At 38.9% G+C, this 21709-nt stretch overlaps 1 protein-coding gene across 15 annotated transcripts in view; it reads left to right on the forward strand.

The window, feature by feature from the left end:
- The first annotated feature begins 968 nt into the window (after window positions 1–968).
- GAPVD1 (GTPase activating protein and VPS9 domains 1) overlaps window positions 969–21709 on the forward strand; it is a 73338-nt gene continuing 52597 nt past the window's right edge. For 6 of the 15 annotated variants that reach the window (XM_082403223.1, XM_082403232.1, XM_082403233.1 and 3 more), the window contains exon 1: window positions 972–1138. The gene's annotated coding sequence lies outside the window, so the exon portion shown is untranslated. Of the gene's footprint in view, window positions 1139–21709 lie in introns of all 15 variants that reach the window. The other 9 variants (XM_082403225.1, XM_082403227.1, XM_082403226.1 and 6 more) reach the window with 3 other exon arrangements.

Raw genomic sequence — 21709 nt, forward strand, 5'->3', positions numbered from 1 at the left:
TTTTGACAATTTTTAAAGATAATACATCAAGGAGGATGACTGAATGGAAAGCAGTCTGGGAGCTGAATCAGATCTGAAATTGTTGCAAAACTGACGCCTTTTTTTTTTTTTTTTTGGTCTGGAGACTCCTAGTGTTGGAGGATATAATCATTGTGTTCAATTTTTTGAAAGACTATCAAGTGGAAAACATTCTATATCGCTCCAGGCAGCATAACAACTAGCAATGGAAGTAAAAGGGAAGTAGATTTTGGTTCAGCAGAAGAACTTTCTAACATTTAACGCTGCCCAACAGTTGACCAGGCCTCCTTACTTAAGGAAGTGAGCACCCTGAAATTTGAACTGTTTGAAATAGAAGTTGGATGACTATCTGGCTGGAGTGTACAAGAGGGAATTCCTGCCTGGGCCGGAGGTGGACTAATGATCTTTAAGCTGTCTTCCAATTCTAAGGTTTCTAGGACTGTTCAGCTCAGTTAACTTTATGTTTCAATATATCTGAATTGTTTTTATAAAAAAATTTGTATTAGATAAATTGTCAATCGACCTAAAAAACTGTATGGTCAAGTAAAATTTGATAAAAGGAGTGGGAAATCAGGTTTAAGACTGAAAATCCAGGTAACACAAAGGCAATTAATGACCCTTTTGACAGAAAGGAAGAAGAGGGGTGTGTGAGTGTGTGTGTTTCAAATGATGTGTTCTGGCCAAGTGACACTTGTTATCTAAAACATAAATGCTCTAAATTGTTTTACTTCACACATACTTGCTCAGCCGGATTATTCACATCCAGCAGTACCGTACGCGGAAGCAAGGGCGAGTGTTTGGTGAACAATTTTCCGGAAGCCGTTTCGCGGTACCCCAGCAGCTCAAGACGGCTCCAGCCTGCAGCGGACTTGGGTGGTAAAAGCGGAAGAAGCACCGCTGGCTGCCGGCCTGAACTACTAGTCCCAGGGGCCCCCGCGGCGCCGCGCACGCGCCATGGCGTGGCGGCAGCGCCGCCGCAGGACGCAGGGAAGCCAACTAGCGAGTGGCGGCGGCGGCGGCGGCGGCGGTGGCGGTGGCAGTTCGCCGCGAGAGCAACGGCTCCGAGGCCGAGTGGCGGTCCTGCGCAGACCTCGGTGCCCTCCTCCGCATGATCTTCTTGGTGAGTGCACGTCCCCGATCCAGCCTCGCGGAGTGCGCGGCTCCTTGCCTGGCGGCCGTGCTGCTTCGGCCTAGGGCCGCAGCCTGCGCTGACGGTGGGCCGCCGGGTCCAGCTGACCCCTGGGCCCTTCCCTGCAGTGAGGGGAGAAGTGGGGGTGGGGGCACACGGTTAGGTCCAGGGGAGAGATGTGACGGCGCTCAGGGGCCAGGGCAGCCTGGGGCGGACTGGAGGGAGGGACGCGTGGGGGATGGGGTGGGAAGGGACAGGAGGACCGCGGGGTGGCTTCGGGTGAGAGGCAGAGGCGAGCGACCTGGCAGCCAGAGAACTGAGTATGGAAGGCGAGGAGGAGGTGGAATGTCTTCGGAGTGCCGCTGGTGAAGATGTCTTGCTTCGGAGACTCTTGACAAGCTGGACTCACGGGTCGGGCAGCCCACCTACCAAAAACGTACACACCATACTTGGCATCTTTCCACTTCCTGTTGGAGGTCTGTAAGTGAGGAGCCGTTGGTTGCTTCCATCTCCTTTCCTTCAATTTCGCCTTTTATTGACTGGCAAAATTTAAATGGGTGCTGGATAGGCAAATCATAGAAATAAACAGGGTTCTGTGTATACATCTGCGTAAAAACAGGGAGGCATGGTGGTATGTTCAGATGAGAGCTAGATCAAAGGAGAAATCAGTGTTTTTATTTTAAAATTTGTGGCAAAAATCAGTTAGAGCAAGGTTTTGAACTAGAAAGGATTTTTAACCTGGGATTCACCAGTTGGTGGATAGAAATCAGGGGCTCCTTGAACTAGAATGGGGATAAAATCATGTCTTTATTTTTATTACCTGATAACTGTATTATCATTTCCTTCAATTATGAATATAAGCAACAAACCGCAGTAGAATTAGCAATGCCTGTGACTTTGTCACCAATAAAAATTACAGATATTTTTGTGTCATGTTTACAGTTGTTGCAGATATCTCAAAATATCATTTGTGATATACTCCAAGAAACATTTTAAAAATATCATTTATGCTTATAATTTTTTTGAATTATGGTATTACTGGATCCACTGTTAGATCTTGTTACTTAATGTGATAATAAAGGTGTACATATATTGCAATATCAGGGTTTTTTCATTGTTTTGCTAATATTCAGTATAATTAGGTTTTTTTGTGATTGCATATATTTAATTATGCATTTAAAAGCAATCTGAGAAGGGGTCCATAGGCTTTACCAGACTACCAAAGAGACCCATGGCACAAAAAGATTAAGAATTCCTGAAGTAGAAATAAGTTTTGGGGATCTGTAAGTCAGCCTGGAAGAATATTTTTCTCATTAGATAAGAAAAAAGTCAAGGCAGATAGGACGATAGTGTAGATGAAAGAGGGAATTTTGTCATCAGGGAAGTAAGAGAAAAGATTTGACTGGGATCAGAGTAATAGTTTTGAAAGATAGAATAGACCACAGATATTTCTTTCAGGGTACTGGGGCATCGGCAAAATAATCTGAGGAAGAAAGGGAAGTGAGTACTTTGGCCCTTAGATTTTTGTGTTAAGGCATCTCCTAGTTCCAAGTGATTGAAGGGGTTGAGCCCTCCAAGCTCTTGTATAAGCCTGTGAAAGAAAATTTTAGCATGTGCTGGTTTTCTTTAAGTCATGTAGATAGTGTGGCTTTTAAAGGGGTGAGGATATTCTAATTTTCCTTTTTTTTTTTTGGCTGTGCCGTGTGCGGATTGTGGGATCTTAGTTCCCCAACTAGGGATCGAACCCCGGCCTTGGCAGTGAAAGTGCTGGACTGTCAGGGAAGTCCCCATCTATCCTTAAGTGAAAAACTGCAGGATCTCTCTTCAAGTATATTTTCCTATTGCCATTCTTCTTTTCATATATGATAGAAAGTAAATGTGCAGATTATAGAGTTGAAGAGTTGCTAAGTCATTTTCTTGAAATTCCATTTTAAATTCTTGTAGTTCAGCTTCATTTTGGCATCAGACTTCTCACTGACAAATCACTTTTAACATTTTTTCAGAATATTCGTGATTTGAAATTTGCACCTGTTTGTAAAGCACCTGTCAACATCTTGTGTGAGATTTTTTTTTTCCTCTAAAATAATAGCAGTAATGAAAAACCACTACGGCAGACTATTTCTGGAAAAGATTAAGGGGAGGATATGGAGAATTGAAGAAGAGTATTTTGTGAAACAGATATTGGTGCTGAAGTAGTTTGTGTTGAATTAAACACACCGTATTACAAATCACTGCCTTGGTGAGGTCTTGCCTGATACTTTCTGGGTCCTTACACTGCCCCCTTGGTCATTCTTTCTCCCCTGCCCCTTTATTTTATTTATAGCACATATCTATCTGGCATATTATTTGTATATTTATTTTATACATAAAGGGTCAGGAAAATTTAGATTGGAGATACTACTACTGAATGAGAGAGTGGGAGACTGGGGAGTGCTGTTTGGAGATGCCATTTGAACTGGACCTTCAGTCATAGATGTGATTAGCTGTAGGGATATTGGAGAAAGGCTTCAGGTGCAGGGAACAACTTGAACAAAGACAAGGATGGAGGAGTTTGTAAATCAAATAAACATCTAAGTCAGTCAGCTTGCCTCCCTCCCTCCCTCCCTCCCTCCCTCTCTCCTTCCATCCATCCATCCATCCATCCATCCATCCATCCATCCATCCATCCATCCATCCAGTGTGTTAGGTCTGTATGTATAAAGGTGGCTTGGGACGAACAAAGGCTGAAAACTCTAGGCTCCCCAGGTGATAGTATGTGACCGTTTGCCTCCAGGTGGATCTCTCCCTCCTAGAGCCCACAACAGTGAAATTGCTCACAGGGAACCTGAATTCTATATACTGAAGAACCAAAGAGGCAGCCTGGGGAAATGAAAAGAGTCTGGGCTCTGGAGTCAAATAAATCTAGTTTTGAATTCCTTGTTTGCTGCATGATAGCTGAATGATTATGCAGTAAGTTATTTGACTTTTCTAAACCTGCTTCCTCAGTTGTAAAATGGAGGTGATAAATAGCTATCACAGAGGATTAACTCCAAAAATAATAATATATGTAAAACCTCAGTAACATGGCTTTCACTCAGTAGTTGGTAGCTATCTTTTGGTGTTCCAGCTTTCAACTTGGTTTCGTCCTTTTCCACCTTCATACCACATCCCTGACTTTAAAACAAGTGCTACTCTTCTGGTGCCTTCCTGGCCACTGTCACAGCGTTGTCACTTCCCACTTCACCCAGTTGGCTCCACTGTGAGTTTGTGAGCAGCTTTCCAGTGATGGCACTTAGCAATTTACCAGGTGATGCTGCCTGATAATGGCATTCTGGAAACGGCAACAATATGTATGAACTTTTATTTGGTGAAACTAACAGTACAAAATTTGTCACTCTTTAAACATGATGTGCTTTAGTTTAAATTGGTTTATTTGGAAAAAGTACCCCTGATATTTGCAGAAAATTGAAGCAAAAAGAAATATTCCTAAGTGTAAGATGTTTCACTTTTATTTATTATTATTATTTTTTTAGGAGTGAGCGTATTGGGGAGTTGGTTATACATTACGATTCTCCAAGATAAAGTATGATTTTTGGGGGGGGGCGGGTAAAAGTCTGATATAAGTGGAATCCTTCTTACTTGCTTTGGAAAGACCAAAAAAATTGAAAAAATTTTTTTCTTAAATGATTAAATTTTCCCCTTCAACTTTATGGTTTTTTCACCCACACATTTCCTTCTCTGGAATTAATTTTCTCTTAGGTAAGAAGGATTTCAGTTATGTATTTTTTTACATTTGAACTACCTAAACTTGTGTTTGCATAGAATTATTTGTGACCTTAACTCTTTAATCCTAATCAAGATATTTTCATTTGTAAAGGAACTAGGATCAATACTTTCTGTATTGTGTACACATTTTAGATGAAGCTTTAGACACTAAATTGTTTGATTTCTGGTTTTTAAAACTATAGATAATTAACATTTCCTTCTTTATGTTTACCTATATTTTCTGATTTTTTTAAGTATGTTTCAATATGTATTATGATTTTGTAAAAATATTTTCAGAAGGGTAGTTCTTCATTGTTTCTAAGCTGAAACCCAGTTTTGAACTCTGCAATGCAAAGGTCAAAAGTAGTGGTGAATATCTGTTGATACTTCAAGTTCTCATATTTAATATATATAAATGAACAGTTGAGCAAATGTTTAAAAAAAATACAGACTTCTGAAGGGTCTCTATAATGTATTTTTTCTTTTTTTTTAAGTTTGAAGATGAACCAGATAATTGTTAAGTATTTATACCTGAAAGGAAAATATAACTTAATACTAACACTGTAATTAAATTATGTATATTAAGCCAAAATTATCTTCATATTCACCTTTTTTGTCAGCCATTTTAAGAAGATAAGCCTCTACATAAAACAAATGAAATATTGCCATTTGCAGCAACATGAGTGGACATAGAGAATATTGTACTTAGTGAAGTAAGTCAGAGAAAGACAAATATATGATATCACTTATATGTGGAATCTGAAAATAATGCAAATGACTCTATTTTCAAAACAGAAGCACACTTACAAATATAGAAAACAAACCTATGCTTACCAAAGGGGAAAGGGGATGGGGGGATAAATTAGGAGTATGGGATTAACAGATTCAAACTACTATACATAAAATAGATAAGCAACAAGGATTTACTGTATAGCACAGGGCACTATATCCAATACCTTGTAATAACCTATAATGGAAAATAATCTGAAAAAAAGATTTATTTATCTAAATCACTTTGCTGTATACCTGAAACTAACACAATATTGTAAATCAACTATACTTAAATAAAAAGAAAAAAATATGTAAGGCTTTAAGCATACGGTAACTGTAAAAACAGGCAAGATGTCTGTTCATTAATCTAAGATGTCTGTCTGAAAAGGTGCTTGCTTGGTCTTGCTCCCATGTAATGCCTGTACACCCACGCAGGAGACTAGTGGGAAGCGTGTCGTCAAACATGTTCAGTTCTTCTTTTTTTTTTCCCTTACCTAATTTATGTTTTCAGTTTATTTTCCGTGAATTTTTGAAAGGATTAATATTGGAAAATTTAAAGGACAAATTTAGTTGGGATATTAGCCTATTTCCTTTTTTTCAGGATCAGAACCAAATTATCTTCCCAAGCAATCTAAATTTTATCCAAATACATCTATTTTAAAAGTTTTTAGGACTTAGGCTAAAGTCATCTATTTTCAACCCACTTTGAACTGTCTCCTTTCATTTTCTAATGCAGAACTCTGACCCATTTCTTGATTTTACTTTCACTGTTTATAAATCCTGACTACCTGACAAAAATACATTAGGTCTAAAAGTCATAGCTCTTAAGGCACAATTGCAAAATGTTTACAAATATGGATTTCTATGTCAGAAAAGCTTAGGAAAGAATAGATTAATTCTTTTTGCAGACTTTATTTCATCTTTACCTCCTTTAGAACCAAGGAATCTAACTTCGATTTCTCTAAAATAAAGTGCCTTTTAATATCTAATTATTCAAGGGTGTGGTGGGCCAACTTGGATTCTGATGGAACGTAACTTATTAAGTAAGTCTCCCTCTGAGTAAGTTTCTATTCCATCATTCCAAAACATCATAATAACAGTAATGACAGTAATTGCTAACATTTATTGACTTCTATTTATTTTTGAAAAGCTATTTAACTAACAAGATTTTCTTTTTTTTTGTTCTGGAAGGTTCCTTTTAGGTAGAACACAGTGATAATAATGCTGTCTGAAGTTTGATAATAAATTTTTTTTTAAATAAATAAATAAATTTATTTTTAAAAACCCACAAACATCCAAAAGGAGGTATCAAATAAACAGTTGGATAGACACATAGATCAGTATCAAAAGATTGATAAAAGGAATGATGCAAAACATCTATGAACATTTTTGCACAATCATAATATAGAGGATAAAAACTGGACACACAAAACGACATTAACGATAGCCTGATCTAAAAAAAAAAAAAAAATGGTTATGAAGGAACCTAGGAGTAGCACAGATGTAGAGAATGGACTTGAAGACACGGGGAGTGGGAAGGGTAAGCTGGGACAAAGTGAGAGAGTGGCATGGACATATATACACTACCAAATGTAAAATAGATAGCTAGCGGGAAGCAGCGCAGAGCACAGGGAGATCAGCTCCATGCTTTGTGACCACCTAGAGGGGTGGGATAGGAAGGGTGGGAGGGAGATGCAAGAGGGAAGAGATATGGGGATATATGTATATGTATAGCTGATTCACCTTGTTATAAAGCAGAAACTAACACACCATAAAGCAGAAACTAACACACCATAAATGTTTGTAATTTTATGAAGTACCATTCTGGTAAATGTGATGACATAGACATGTCAATCTGCTGTTTACATGCTTTCCTTAAATTTGAGGGTGTACCCTTGGATCTTGAAACAGGCTTTACCAGTATTACAGCTCAGCAAAAATGCAGCTGAAGCTCCAAGTTCTCTTTCTGCTCTTCTGTTTGGTAGTTTTGTATACCCACTGTATTTATGGAAGAAGCTAAGTTTACGCTGGGGACCAAAGCTTCCTCAAAGCATGTGGGTGGTGAAATCTTCCTCTCAAGAGTTCTAAGGGTCTTAGGTTTTTTTTAACTATTTGGTTTATCTTGATCTCCAGATTTATATATGTCTTAGTGAGATGTCATTAGAGATTGTTGAATAAGAGGAAATTAGATTTGGTGGTATATAACTTCAGACTAATAAAATTAATGAAGGTTTAAATAATTATGAAAGTTCCTGATATGCATTTCCAGATTAGGTGGACATTTTTGTCTTATTTATTGCCTTTGGGGAAAAAAAAAAGGATATAATTTTAATACCATTGCAGTTCTCCTTGTTGGTGTGTAGCATGTTATTGTTGAATTATACCTAGAAATTAAGTACTGTGTCCTTTTTGTTGGACTTGAAAATTTCACATTTTTTATTATTCACAGAATTTGTCTGGTCTTGAGTGTTTAAGTAATTGTACTAGTATATCTTTCAGCAGGGGAGGTCTTAGTGCCAAATTTTTATTATGTTTTCCTTTTTTAAAAAATTTAAATTACTAAAGTAATAAATGTTCTTTGTTAAAAAAAAAAGAACAACTAAAAACAATGCAAAAATGAAAGCTTTTTTCCCCTGCATGTATATTCATATGCTATATGATTTGGATTTTTTCTTCCCCCCCCCCCCCCGCCAAATTATAGTTAACACTTGTTCTTGCTAAGTGCTTTACATATGTTAACCTGTTAAACCCTCACAAACTTATGAACATACCCTACGAAGTAAGCTTCAATTTTACATCCATTTGCAGATGAAGAAACCGAGGCAAGGAGAAGTAATTAGCCAAAGGTTGCTTAGCTAGTGAGCAGCAAAACCTAGATTTGAGCTCAAGTCGTCTTGCTCTGGGGTTTGTGTTTTAACACCTGTACTGCCTCTGGGATCTTACCATGCATATCGTTCTGCAGTTTGCTTTCTTCACTTAGTGGTACATGGTAGATACCTTTCCATGTACCTCTACCTCCTTCTTAATAATTACGTAGTATTCCATGGTAGGGGTGTACCATAACTTACTTAGTGTCTTTCAAACTTAATCTTGTTTAACAGTCCCATTAGTAATGATTTCAAGTAATATTTTAAAAAGCCAAGGTTTTTGAATGGAATAGTGAGGATACATTAGTATTTACTAAGTAATGCATATTAGCTGTCCAAATGTTTTGATATTCTGTCAGTTGTGTGGTCTAACAAAATCTGAGCTTAATCCACAAGCCATTTATTATGCATGAATTTCATTATTTTTGTGGTTTGTCTTTTTTAGTTCTGGAAAATTAATTAATGTATTGGGGGTAAAATTGACATCTGTATTTTATTTATTCACTTTTGGTAGGGTCTGGAGTTTTGCTGTCATAACAAGAAGTCTTGTACTGTTAATTTGAACTTTGGTTACTATCTGGCTTTATATTATATACTTACATCTTCAAAGTAGTGTGCCTTTCAGTTCCCTGTACTTGTGCCAGGAATAGTTGGTACTAAGTCCATTCTTTTTTTCTACAATGTTTACTTTTGTTTCAAAAATACCAACTAAAGATATTAAAGTATCAGTTGTTTCCAATTTTTTTCCCCTCTCATGATATACGTTTCTTAATTGTGAGGAAATATCTTTTTTGGTACATTAATAATTATTTCAAACATGCTCCTTGGGAAGTTAGTAGATGTTTTCAACTTAAATTTAGTTACTGTTCTTCAGTCATTTTGGAATTGAGTTAGCAGCAGGTTGGCTGATTCCTAACTGGAGCATTGCTCGTCATCATTCGTCACTTATTTACTAATTTTTAAATAAATTCAGACATTGATTTAGCACCTGCTAAATGCCAGTTTCTCTGCCAAGTAATGGGAATACCAAGATGACTATGTCCCTACTTTAGGGAACTTGGAGTTTTGTTGAGAAAACAACATTTTGTTGCAAATAGTCTATGAGAAAGTATCTGAGTCAAGAGATTGGTAAAGGCTCCTCAGTTTGAGCTGGGCCCTGCTGCCTACGTGGGGCTCAACTGACCACTAAAAGGAGTAGGCAAAGGATTCTAAATAGAGGGTATGTGGAAATCCAGTCTGTGACAGCGACTCAAAAGTGTCATTAGAATGTCATGTATCCCTGTGAGAATGTGGGTCCCTCAGGAGCAGACCTTAACCTGTCCGGTTCCTCAGTGCCTAACACTTCGTAGGTGTTTAATAAACATTTTTTGAATGCATGAGTGAAGGATGTATGTTAAATGAAGCTTACTGTGCTTGTCTGTCCATTTTTTGGAAAAAGATGAGCTCTTTATTTTTAATACCTAATGATTTTTAGAGTATGTAATTTAGCAAAACATAAAATGAATAAGAACTATTCTTGCATTGGAGGAGGTAAGTCTTGTAAGGGGAAACACATTTAGGCAAATCATTGTAATTCAACATGATTATATTTATAAAAAAATATTTGCAAAGGACACCCATCTCTGGTATGAATTGGTTAGGTCCCTTAAAAGTGGTGGGTAATTAAAATAAATCTTCAAATTAAAATTATTTGATTGATAAAATACAGCTAACATTGTAGTAGGTCATTAAAAAATGGCAGTTATGTCCTTTATTGCCCTATCACATTAGTATAAATAGTACATAAATACTATGATGAAATGTACCTGTTTAATGAACAAAAAAAGTAACTGACAGTTCTGTCAAGGTGTAGGCATCAGTATATAACAAAGTTAACCATGCTTAATCCTTGAGTAACATCATGATTTTTCCCAAATCTGCAAACTGCTTATACTATTGTTTATTTTAAATGTCTTTTTTTTTTTTTAATTTGGACACCTTTAAAAATTTTTTTAAAGAAGCTTTATGTTATTACCATAATGAAAGGCTACCATCTCTTGCCCTAAATAGAAAGCAACTTGAATATAATAAAAACAAAGCAATGTTATAAAACCTAGCTTGCTACTGTTTGCAGAAGGTGCTGAGTTTGAGGCCTCTGTCTTTAATTAAAAGGAGAGATTAGCAAGTGTTAGGGAAGTGTTGAAGAGAAATTGGCACCTTGCTTAGATTTTCTGCATGATGTAAATAGAAGAACTGAAAGAGACTTTAAAATGGGGTAACTTTCCCACTCAGTGTCATAAGGGAGGAAGGATGCACCCTGTTTGCTGTCAGGAGCAGTTCCCCCAGAGCTTCACAGAGGGAAGAGATTTGGGGGCCGGGCCTTAAAGGAGAAATCTGAGTTCACTTGAAGGTAAGGAAGATCTGAGCCTCTTAAGCCTAGATAATAGCATCTGCAAATGTTGGAGACTTTAGGATATAGTATGGCAGCAACATCTGATTTTGGGGAAGTGGAGAGATGGTGGGAGATGAGATAGGAGTTATAAAAAGAGGGATTTATGGTTGAGAGCTTGATACCCTGTAGCATATTGTTGACATTATCCTGTAAGCAGTGGAGAGTAGCATAACAAGGTTTGTGCTTTAGGAAGATTGCTTCAACAGTAGGAAGGAGAGACCAGGAAGCAGACTATTGAGATGATGAGACTCTAAATAGTTTGAAGGATTGGGAGGAAGATGATAATCTTGAATTTTCCGAACCTTCTCCAATAAAGGGCCATTTTAATCTTATGCGCTCCCACATTGGAAGAAGGCAGATGATATGCTAAGAGTATAGATCACTTTGACAATATTGGTTACTATCTGAGGTTACCTGCCCACAGAAAATCCCAGTTACCTCATAGAGAAAGAGAGTGAGGTGACCAAGATGTTCTGGAACCAGTTAGGGAACTCGGATCTATTTGGAGATTCGTAGAGTGTAAATTATGGGAAGGGAATGGTACCCATAATTCCTTGTTTTTCCATTGAAAAACTGAATTCCAGAAAGATTATATTAATCACTAGAGATTATATAGCTAGTTTTGAGCTCATTGTATTTTACTTTAGAGTGCTATACCCAGAACTCTGTTAGTACATTTACATCTTTTTTTAAATGTTTATTTATTTATATATATATATGTATTTTTTTTTGGCTGCTTTGCGTTGGGTCTTCGTTGCTGTGTGCGGGCTTTCTCTAGTTGTGGCGAGCAGGGGCTACTCTTCATCACAGTGCACAGGCTTCTCGTTGCGGTGGCTTCTGTGTTGTGGAGCACGGGCTCTAGGTGCACAGGCTTCAGTAGTTGTGGCTCGCGGGCTTAGTTGCTCCGCGGCATGTGGGATCTTCCCAGACCAGGGCTGGAACCCGTGTCCCCTGTATTGTCAGGCGGATTCTTAACCAGTGCACCACCAGGGAAATCCCACATTTAAGTCTTAAAAGATATTTTAGATAGGGACTTCCCTCCTGGTCGGGGAACTAGATTCCGCACGCATGCCGCAACAAAGACCCAGTGCAGCCAAAATAAATAAATGAATACTAAAAAAAATTTAAAAAAAAAGATACTTTAGATAGCACCTGCTGTGTGTGTGTGTTTAATTATCAGGGTAATAATCTAGATTAGTCCCTAGTAACTTTTGCTAAACTTTCATATACCCTTTCTTTAGTAGAATTTAGGTCATTTAGTCCTGAAGTCCAACTAAACCTGACTTCGTCAGGCAGTTTGAAACTTTCCAAGAAAGAGGGAGTTGTCCAGCTACTGACTGACATATTAATAGTTGTTGAAAGAGTGGGGTGATTAGAAGAAGTAACCTTGACTGTAAATTAAAGCACTCACTCTTGGGAGGCAAATGGCTTGGTGGGTAAAAGCTGGGTGAACCAGATACACCTGGATTCTAGTCTCAGCTTTGCTAGTTATTAACTTGACCTTGGGAAAATAATTTAATTTCCTCAGTTTCCTCATCTGTAAAAAGTGGCTAAGAATACTTACCTTTCACGAGTGTTACACAGGTTAAATGAGAATGTCCATGTAAAGCACCTGGTTGGTGCCTAGTACATGACGAGCCTGAAATGCATGGTAGTTATTATTGTTTTTGTTTCCTAAGCACCCATATGCTTTACTACCACCAGTCAAAACTCTCCTCTTCAGGCTCAACCATTACTACTTATAACGGCTTTTTTTTAAAGTTTGATATTAAATGGAAATTAATATAAAAACTGGCTTTTCTTAAACAATTCTGGATAGGAAATATATTTGCCTTGCTTCAATTGACCAGGATTTAGTGCAAAATGTAACATAGTTGTGGAAATTTTGTGTCAGGAAGTTTCTGTATTTCATTTCTGATCACAGTGAACTGAAAGATAAAATAGTCTTAGTGTGATAGTTTAAACATCGCAATGTGTTACCAGATATAAATGGGTTCTGGGACATCATGGGATAGCTGCTAATCCTTCTTCTAGATGGTGGTTGTTGGAGACTGATAAATTATAGTGTTCACATGCATTTCTCAAATTTGTATATTTTTTTCATACTGAAAAAAGTTGCTAAATTGGATGCTTGGTTTTAGAATTATGTTATTTATGTAATTTATTTATTTTTTGGCTTTGTTGGGTCTTCATTGCTGCGCGAGCGGGGGCTACTCTTTTTTGCACGAGCTTTTCATTGCAGTGGCTTCTCTTGTTGTGGAGCACAGGCTCTAGATGTGCGGGCTTCAGTAGTTGTGGCATATGGGCTCAGTAGTTGTGGCTCGTGGGCTCTAGAGTTGTGGCGCACAAGCTTAGTTGCTCCGTGGCATGTGGGATCTTCCCGGACTAGGGATCAAACCTGTGTCCCCTGCATTGGCAGGCGGATTCTTAACCACTGCGCCACCAGGGAAGTCCCTGTTTATGTAATTTTAAAAATTTAAATAGACTTTACTTTTTAGAACAGTTTAATTTACAGAAAAACTGAGATGATAGAACAGGGAGTTACCATATACCCAGAATCAAGTGTCTGTTATTATTAACATCTCATATTGATGGCGCATTTGCTACAATTAGTGACCCAGTATTGATAATTATTATTGACTAAAGCTCATACTTTATTCAGGTTTCCTTAGTTTTTTAAAAAAATGTTTTTATTATATTTTATTTTTAAATTTATTTTTGTCTGCGTTGGGTCTTTGTTGCTGCGCGCGGGCTTTCTTCTAGTTACCGCGAGTGGAGGCTGCTCTTCATCGCGTTGCGTGGGCTTACTCATTGCAGTGGCTTCTCTTGTTGCGGAGCATGGGCTCTAGGCGCACAGGCTCAGTAGTTTTGGCTCACAGGCCTAGTTGCTCTGCAGCATGTGGGATCTTCCCGGACCAGGGCTTGAACTTGTGTCCCCTGCATTGGCAGGCGGATTCTTAACCACCGCGCCACCAGGGAAGCCCTCAGATTTCCTTAGTTTTTACCTGATGTCCTTTTTCTGTTCCAGGATCTCATTCAGGATACCACGTTACATTTAGTTGCCATCATCTCTGTAATTTTTAACCGAATCATCTTAGACACATTAATTTATTTGCAAAGCATGCTTTATTCTCAAATTTCAAAGCCATACCTGTGTGTGGCATATTATGTTACTAAAAATGCTCTTTGACTGAAGATAGTTGGTCTTTAATTTCACTTTTAATAAGCCTTTTACAAGTGTAGGTTTCATCATGTTAGCAAGTTGTCTGTCTCACCTCTTTAATTATGACTCTGATATTTCCCACTTATTTTCATGGAAAGGTTCGTTTTGGTCACTTCTGTCATGTGATGACATGGAGTATGTCTCATTGTGTCCTAGTGAAATGATGAAAATTACCCTACCTCTTTTTTTGGGTGGGTGGTGCCTGCACCGCACGGCTTGTGGGATCTTAGTTCCCCGACCAGGGATTGAAGCTGGGCCCTCTGCAGTGAAAGCACCGAGTCCTAACCCACTGGCCTGCCAGGGAATTCCCTACCTTACCTCTTTTTAAAAAAAAAAAAATTATTTTTATTTTATTTTTGGCTGCGTCGGGTCTTAGTTGCGGCACGTGGGATCTTTTTTTTTAAATTAATTAATTTATTTTTGGCTGCTTTGGGTCTTCATTGCTGCGTGCGGGCTTTCTCTAGTTGCGGCGAGCAGGGTCTACTCTTCGTTGCAGTGCACGGGCTTCTCATTGCGGTGGCTTCTTGTGTTGTGGAGCTCGGGCTCTAGGCACGAGGGCTTCAGTAGTTGTGGCTCGCAGGCTGTAGAGCGCAGGCTCAGTAGTTGTGGTGCATGGGGTTAGTTGCTCCACAGCATGTGGGATCTTCCCGGACCAGGGATCAAACCCATGTCCCCAGCATTGGCAGGCGGATTCTTAACCACTGTGCCACCAGGGAAGTCCCTTGGGATGCTTTTAATTAGAAATTTTCATCAAAGAAAATATGAAACATGATTCTCATTCCATAAAACATTTGAAATAATTTCCCCCTACTTTAGAGTCCTTCTTTTGAGTCACAGGGGTTTGTTCAGGCATAGTTGCTAACATTTATAATATGTGTATCCTCCTTGAAACTTTTAATGTATTTTCTAATTCACACATTTCACCTTATCAGGTTGTGCTTCCTCTCCATGCTCTGTATTACAGTAGGTATGCTTGCTTATCAGCAGTTGACAGGCTTTTTCTGTAAAAGGCCAGCTAGTAAATATTTTAGGCTTTGTGGGCCATATGGACTCTGGCAACTATCTAGCTATGCAGCATGAGAACAGCCACAGATAATACATAAACAAAGGGGCATGACTGTGTTCCAGTAAAACTTTATTTATACACGTAGGCAACTGGTCGAGTTTGGCCCACAGGCTGTAGTTTGCCAGCCTCTATACTGTTGTTGGAAGGATACAAAAACCCCATGTGCTTCACTCCTTCAACTAAAATCTCCCTGCTGGGCTCTCAGTGATAAGTCTTCATAACATGAGTTGAAAAGCTTAAAATCTGACTTGACATGTATGGGTATAATTGCTTTTATTTTTGTAGAAAATGTGGCAAGTGCAAGTGAGCTTTTAAGAATTTTATAGAATTTCAAAGTCCAATTTTTGACCACTCCAAAAAGAAATTATCTAACTTGGAAAATGCTGGCAAATTTCAGGGAAAAAAAATTTTTATTATTGTGAAATGTGCCTAATGTTAATTTAAAAATCCTTTGATTTTACTTATGTTCTTTTTCTCAGAGCACCTTGTGACAATGCAGTTAGCAAAGATATGTGAGAACTTCTTGTGTTTGGCAGTGGTATTGGGGGTTGGGGATACATAGGTCTAAGAGATGTTCTCATCCTTTGAGGGGACCCTTCATTCTTGCTGGAAGGACAAGATATAGACACTAAAGATGAAAATAGGGAATTCCCTGGCGGTCCAGTGGTTAGGACTTGGCGCTTTCACTGCTGAGGGCCTGGGTTCAGTCTCTGGTCGGGGAACTAAGATCCTGCAAGCCGAACACCTTGGCCAAAAAAAAAAAAAAAAAAAAGGTGAAAATAGAAATTAACAGTTCCAATTTAATGGCATGGATAAGCACTGCTTTAAGAGTTCGGAGTTGGGATTTATCACTGGGGGCAGGCTATATGGTTGGGAAGGAAGGTTTTATTGAGCCAGGCCTTGGAAATTAGAAGGAGCAAATAAGGTGATATAAATATAAACATGAAGGTGAATTGAAAATAAAAATGAAAAGGCAGATTTGCTGGAACAGGAGGGTTCATATAGGGAAATAGTGTGAGATCGGACTGGAGGTGAGGGTTAAGGCAAGGTTGGCCCTTAAACATTAGGTTAAGGAGTTTGGAAATTATCCGCTAAGAAGTAAGGAATAAATGTAAATTTTGAGCACTTTTGTTTTTCCTTTAAGTCTTCATGAAACTTCCACATAATATATTTAATGTTTTCAGTACGGTGTGCTTATTTTAATTAGCATCTATTGATAATTTCATAGTGTTTACCTCTTCTTTTCCTGTCCATCAAAGACTACACCTCTGTTCCTCCTGTGTTATTTCTACCTCTGCTTATGATGTTTCTAACATGAATAGGTTATTGAAATACCTCTTTTTCATTCATATATTCATTCAGCAAATGTGTACTACTGAATGCTCGTGATGTGACGGGTTCTATTCTAGTCAGTGTGAATAGGGCAGGGAAGAAATTAGGCAAAAATCCCTCCTCTTAGGGAGTTTACATTTTCTTGGGGAGATGGACAGTACATAAGATAAATAAGTGAAATGTATAATATGACTAGTGCTAACAAGAAAAACTAAAGCAGGGAGAGGTAATATGTGTGTGTGGCAGGGCAGGGGTTGGAATTTTAGGTAGGGTGTCCAAGAAAGACCTCATTGAAGAAGATGACTCTTTTTTTTTTTTTAACTTTTGGGTTTATTTATTTATTTATTTTTATTTTATTTATGGCTGTGTTGGGTCTTCGTTTCTGTGCGAGGACTTTCTCTAGTTGCGGCAAGTGGGTGCCACTCTTCATCGTGGTGCGCGGGCCTCTCATTATCGCGGGCTCTCTTGTTGCAGAGCTCAGGCTCCAGACGCGCAGGCTCAGTAATTGTGGCTCACGGGCCTAGTTGCTCCGCGGCATGTGGGATCTTCCCAGACCAGGGCTCGAACCCGTGTCCCCTGCATTGGCAGGCAGATTCTCAACCACTGCGCCACCAGGGAAGCCCCGAAGATGACTCGTGATAAGACCCAAAGGAAGTGAGAGACCTGGGTGGTGAGCAAGTACAAGGGTACTAGGGTGCAAGTATACCTGGCATGTTGGAGAATATGGCTGGAGCAGAGTGAATGAGGGATCTGGTAAGAGAGTGGTCGTATGTCCTTGTTTATGTCTCTTGTCTCGATGAAATTATTAATAGTGTCCGCTTTCACTCCCAGTAGTGTCCTAGTTTGGATGGTAAGTTGTATGGTCTTCTGGTAATAGGAGGTGAGGTCAGAGAGGTAGGGGGGATGGAGGCAGACCATGGAAAGCCAAGAAAAGAAGCTTTTGGAGGATTTTGAGCACAGGAGTGATGTGATTTGACTTCGGATTTCACAGGCTCACTCTGGCTGCTGTGTTGAGAGTAGGCTGAGAGCAAAAACTGAAGCAGGGAGCCTGAGGAACATCTCTTCTGATGCTTCAGTTTCCTCAGTGAAGTAGGAAGCAAGGAGCTGAGAATAAGGAGAGGGTAAGAGGCTGGAGATTTGAGGAGAGATGGTGGTATGAATTAGTTGCCTGGGAGAGGGGGGGAGTGATGGATGGACTGGGGAAGTAATAGTGTGCGTATCATGCATCAGTAAGGGCTCGTATAGGGTTTGTGATCGTGAGTTTAAAGTGATATTTAGCACGATTGTGTGTGTTGGTTTTCTCATACACAGGTATAAATTAGGAGTAGGCAGAACGTTTTTTTTTTCTTTAAGATTTTTGGATGTGGACCATTTTTTTTTTTAAGTCTTTATTGAATTTGTTACAATATTGCTTCTGTTTTGTTTTGGTTCTTTGGCCCTGAGGCCTGTGGGATTTAAGCTCCCCGACCAGGGATCAAACCCACACCCCCTGCATTGGAAGGCGAAGTCTTAACCACTGGATCGCCAGGGAAGTCCCGCATTGGATTTAACTGGGACTGAGGTTTAGTCGAGTGAGGGGGGCAAATTGAGAGTACATTCAGCCAGTGATCATAATGACTGACCATGGGGTTTATGCTAGCTGGGTAAGGAGGGAAGCAGAGACAGGAGGAGAGTGAAGGTTAGCGAAAAAGGTGGTAGGATTAATGGCTTGAAAGTCTTGGTAGGGTCAAATGATCATTGGAGTTTGGGGGTGTTGAAGGAAGGAGAGAGACTATAGTATATGATGGCAACAGGGGTGGGTAGTAGGTCATATAGTCTGATGAACTTGATTAAAGAAAGAAAATTTAGCAAGTTATCTAGTGTTCTGGGTTTATTTAAAATATCTTTTTTTTTAAAAATTATTTATTTATTTATTTATTTTGGCTGTGCCGGGCCTCAGTTGTAGCACATGGGATCTTCATTGCAGCATGTGGACTTCTTAGTTGTGGCATGCATGCAGGATCTAGTTCCCCCACCAGGGATCAAACCCAGGCTCCCTGCATTGAGAGTGCAGAGTCTTACCCACTGGACCACCAGGGAAGTCCCCTTACGTAAAATATCCTTACGAGAATGTCTTTGAAGACATTTGGGACCACTGAAGGGTTTAAAAGGTGAGTTCTTACGTAGATCAGGTGGAGCATTACTTTCATGTGTTAATTTTTTTAAGTGAAGCTATATTTGAGGGTTTTAATTTCTGAATTGCATAAATTGGTTCATATTTTGCTATGTCATTGGAAACATTTTATGCATCCTATTTTGAACAGTAATTAGACTGTGAACTCCTTGAGATTAAGGGACCTGGCTACGTTCCAGCAAAAATCAATAATGTATTTGTTGAATTAAATTGTATTAAGGCAGCAAGAAGGATACGGTTTGAGAATTTCTAAAGTATTTTCCTCTATCATTTTATAATTAAAAAATTCTAACATACAGAAACTGTTGAAGGGTAGTACAGTGATCACCATATACCCACCAACCAGATTCAACAGTGGTTTACATTTTGCTGCCTTTAAAAAATCTTTTAGTTTTTTTGAGCCATGTACAAGTGAGTTCCAGACATCCTAACAATTTACTTCTACGTACTTTAGTGTGCATCTCTTAAAAATAATTCACCTGTGTAACCACACGATTTCTGAGTCATTCTTGTAGAGATCAGGACTATAATAACAGTGTACTGGCTCTATCACCTCTCACCCCTGTGGCCTTATGTAAGTTACATAATACCCCTGAGCCTCAGTTTCTTTTGTGGCAAAGTACCTGTCTCAGAGGGATGTTATGAAGATTAAGTGTGTAAAGTTCTTAGAACCATACCAGGCACAATTTTCAGTTTATAAAGTGTTTTCTCATACGATACGAAATTGTGGTGAATAACACCACCACCAACCCTTGTCACCAGAGTTGGAAACTTCTACCTCGCCTTCCCCATGTGTAGGTGTAAGCAAATCTTGTATTTTCTATCTCCAGTATCTCTCAAATTTGTCCTGTTCTTTCCATTGCCACTGCAACATTTCTTTTTTTGTTTGTTTTTAACATCTTTATTGGAGTATAATTGCTTTACAATGGTGTGTTAGTTTCTGCTTTATAACAAAGTGAATCAGTTATACATATACATATATTCCCATATCTCTTCCCTCTTGCGTCTCCCTCCCTCCCACCCTCCCTATCCCACCCCTCTAGGTGGTCACAAAGCACCAAGCTGATCTCCCTGTGCTATGCGGCTGCTTCCCACTAGCTATCTATTTTACATTTGGTAGTGTATATATGTCCATGCCACTCTCTCACTTTGTCCCAGCTTACCCTTCCCCTTCCCTGTGTCTTCAAGTCCATTCTCTAGTAGATCTGTGTCTTTATTCCCATCTTGCCCCTAGGTTCTTCATGACCATATATATATATTTTTTTAAGATTCCATATATATATGTTAGCATACAGTATTTGTTTTTCTCTTTCTGACTTACTTCACTCTGTATGACAGATTCTAGGTCCATCCACCTCACTACAAATAACTCAATTTCGTTTCTTTTTATAGCTGAGTAAATATTCCATTGTATATATGTGCCACATCTTCTTTATCCATTCATCTGTCGATGGACACTTAGGTTACTTCCATGTCCTGGCTATTGTAAATAGAGCTGCAATGAACATTGTGGTGCATGACTCTTTTTTTTTTTTTTGCATGATTCTTTTTGAATTATGGTTTTCTCAGGGTATATGCCCAGTAGTGGGATTGCTGGGTCATATGGTAGTTCTACTTTCAGTTTCTTAAGGAACCTCCATACTGTTCTCCATAGTGGCTGTATCAGTTTACATTCCCACCAACAGTGCAAGAGGGTTCCCTTTTCTCCACACCCTCTCCAGCATTTATTGTTTGTAGATTTTTTGAGGATGGCCATTCTGACTGGTGTGAGATGATATCTCATTGTAGTTTTGATTTGCATTTCTCTAATGATTAATGATGTTGAGCATTTTTTCGTGTGTTTGTTGGCAATCTGTATATCTTCTTTGGAGAAATGTCTGTTTAGGTCTTCTGCCCATTTTTGGATTGGGTTGTTTGTTTTTTTGATATTGAGCTGCATGAGCTGCTTGTAAATTTTGGAGATTAATCCTTTGTCAGTTGCTTCATTTGCAAATATTTTCTCCCATTCTGAGGGTTGTCTTTTCGTCTTGTTTATGGTTTCCTTTGCTGTGCAAGAGCTTTGAAGTTTCATTAGGTCCCATTTGTTTATTTTTGTTTTTATTTCCATTTCTCTAGGAGGTGGGTCAAAAAGGATCTTGCTGTGATTTATGTCATAGAGTGTTCTGCCTATGTTTTCCTCTAAGAGTTTGATAGTGTCTGGCCTTACATGTAGGTCTTTAATCCATTTTGAGTTTATTTTTGTGTATGGTGTTAGGGACTGTTCTAATTTCATTCTTTTACATGTAGCTGTTCAGTTTTCCCAGCACCACTTATCTTTTCTCCATTGTATATTCTTGCCTCCTTTATCAAAGGTAAGGTGACCATATGTGCGTGGGTTTATCTCTGGGCTTTCTATCCTGTTCCATTGATCTATATTTCTGGTTTTGTGCCAGTACCATACTGTCTTGATTACTGTAGCTTTGTAGTATAGTCTGAAGTCAGAGAGCCTGTTTCCTCCTGCTCCATTTTTCTTTCTCAAGATTGCTTTGGCTATTCAGGGTCTTTTGTGTTTCCATACAAATTGTGAATTTTTTGTTCTAGTTCTGTGAAAAATGCCAGTGGTCTTGCCTATCAACAATTTCTTAGTCTTTCTAAATCTAGTTCCATCCAAACCACCTCATCTTTTTCCTTCCTGCCAAAGTTTATGTTCTCAAATGTAAATTTATGTTAATCCGTTTAAACTCTTTTCCCATCTCCTACAGTGCAAAGTCCCAGTTTCATTTATTTTTTTTAAATTAATTTATTTATTTATTTTTGGCTGTGTTGTGTCTTCGTTGCTGCGCGTGGGCTTTCTCTAGTTGCAGCGAGCGGGGGCTACTCTTTGTTGTGCGCAGGTTTCTCATTGCGGTGGCTTGTTGCAGAGCATGGGCTCTAGAGCGCAGGCTCAGTAGTTGTGGAGCACGGGCTTAGTTGCTC

The sequence above is a fragment of the Balaenoptera borealis genome, assembly GCF_965194805.1.
Source record: "Balaenoptera borealis genome assembly, chromosome: 8".
In the NCBI taxonomy this organism is placed as follows: Eukaryota; Metazoa; Chordata; class Mammalia; order Artiodactyla; family Balaenopteridae; genus Balaenoptera; species Balaenoptera borealis.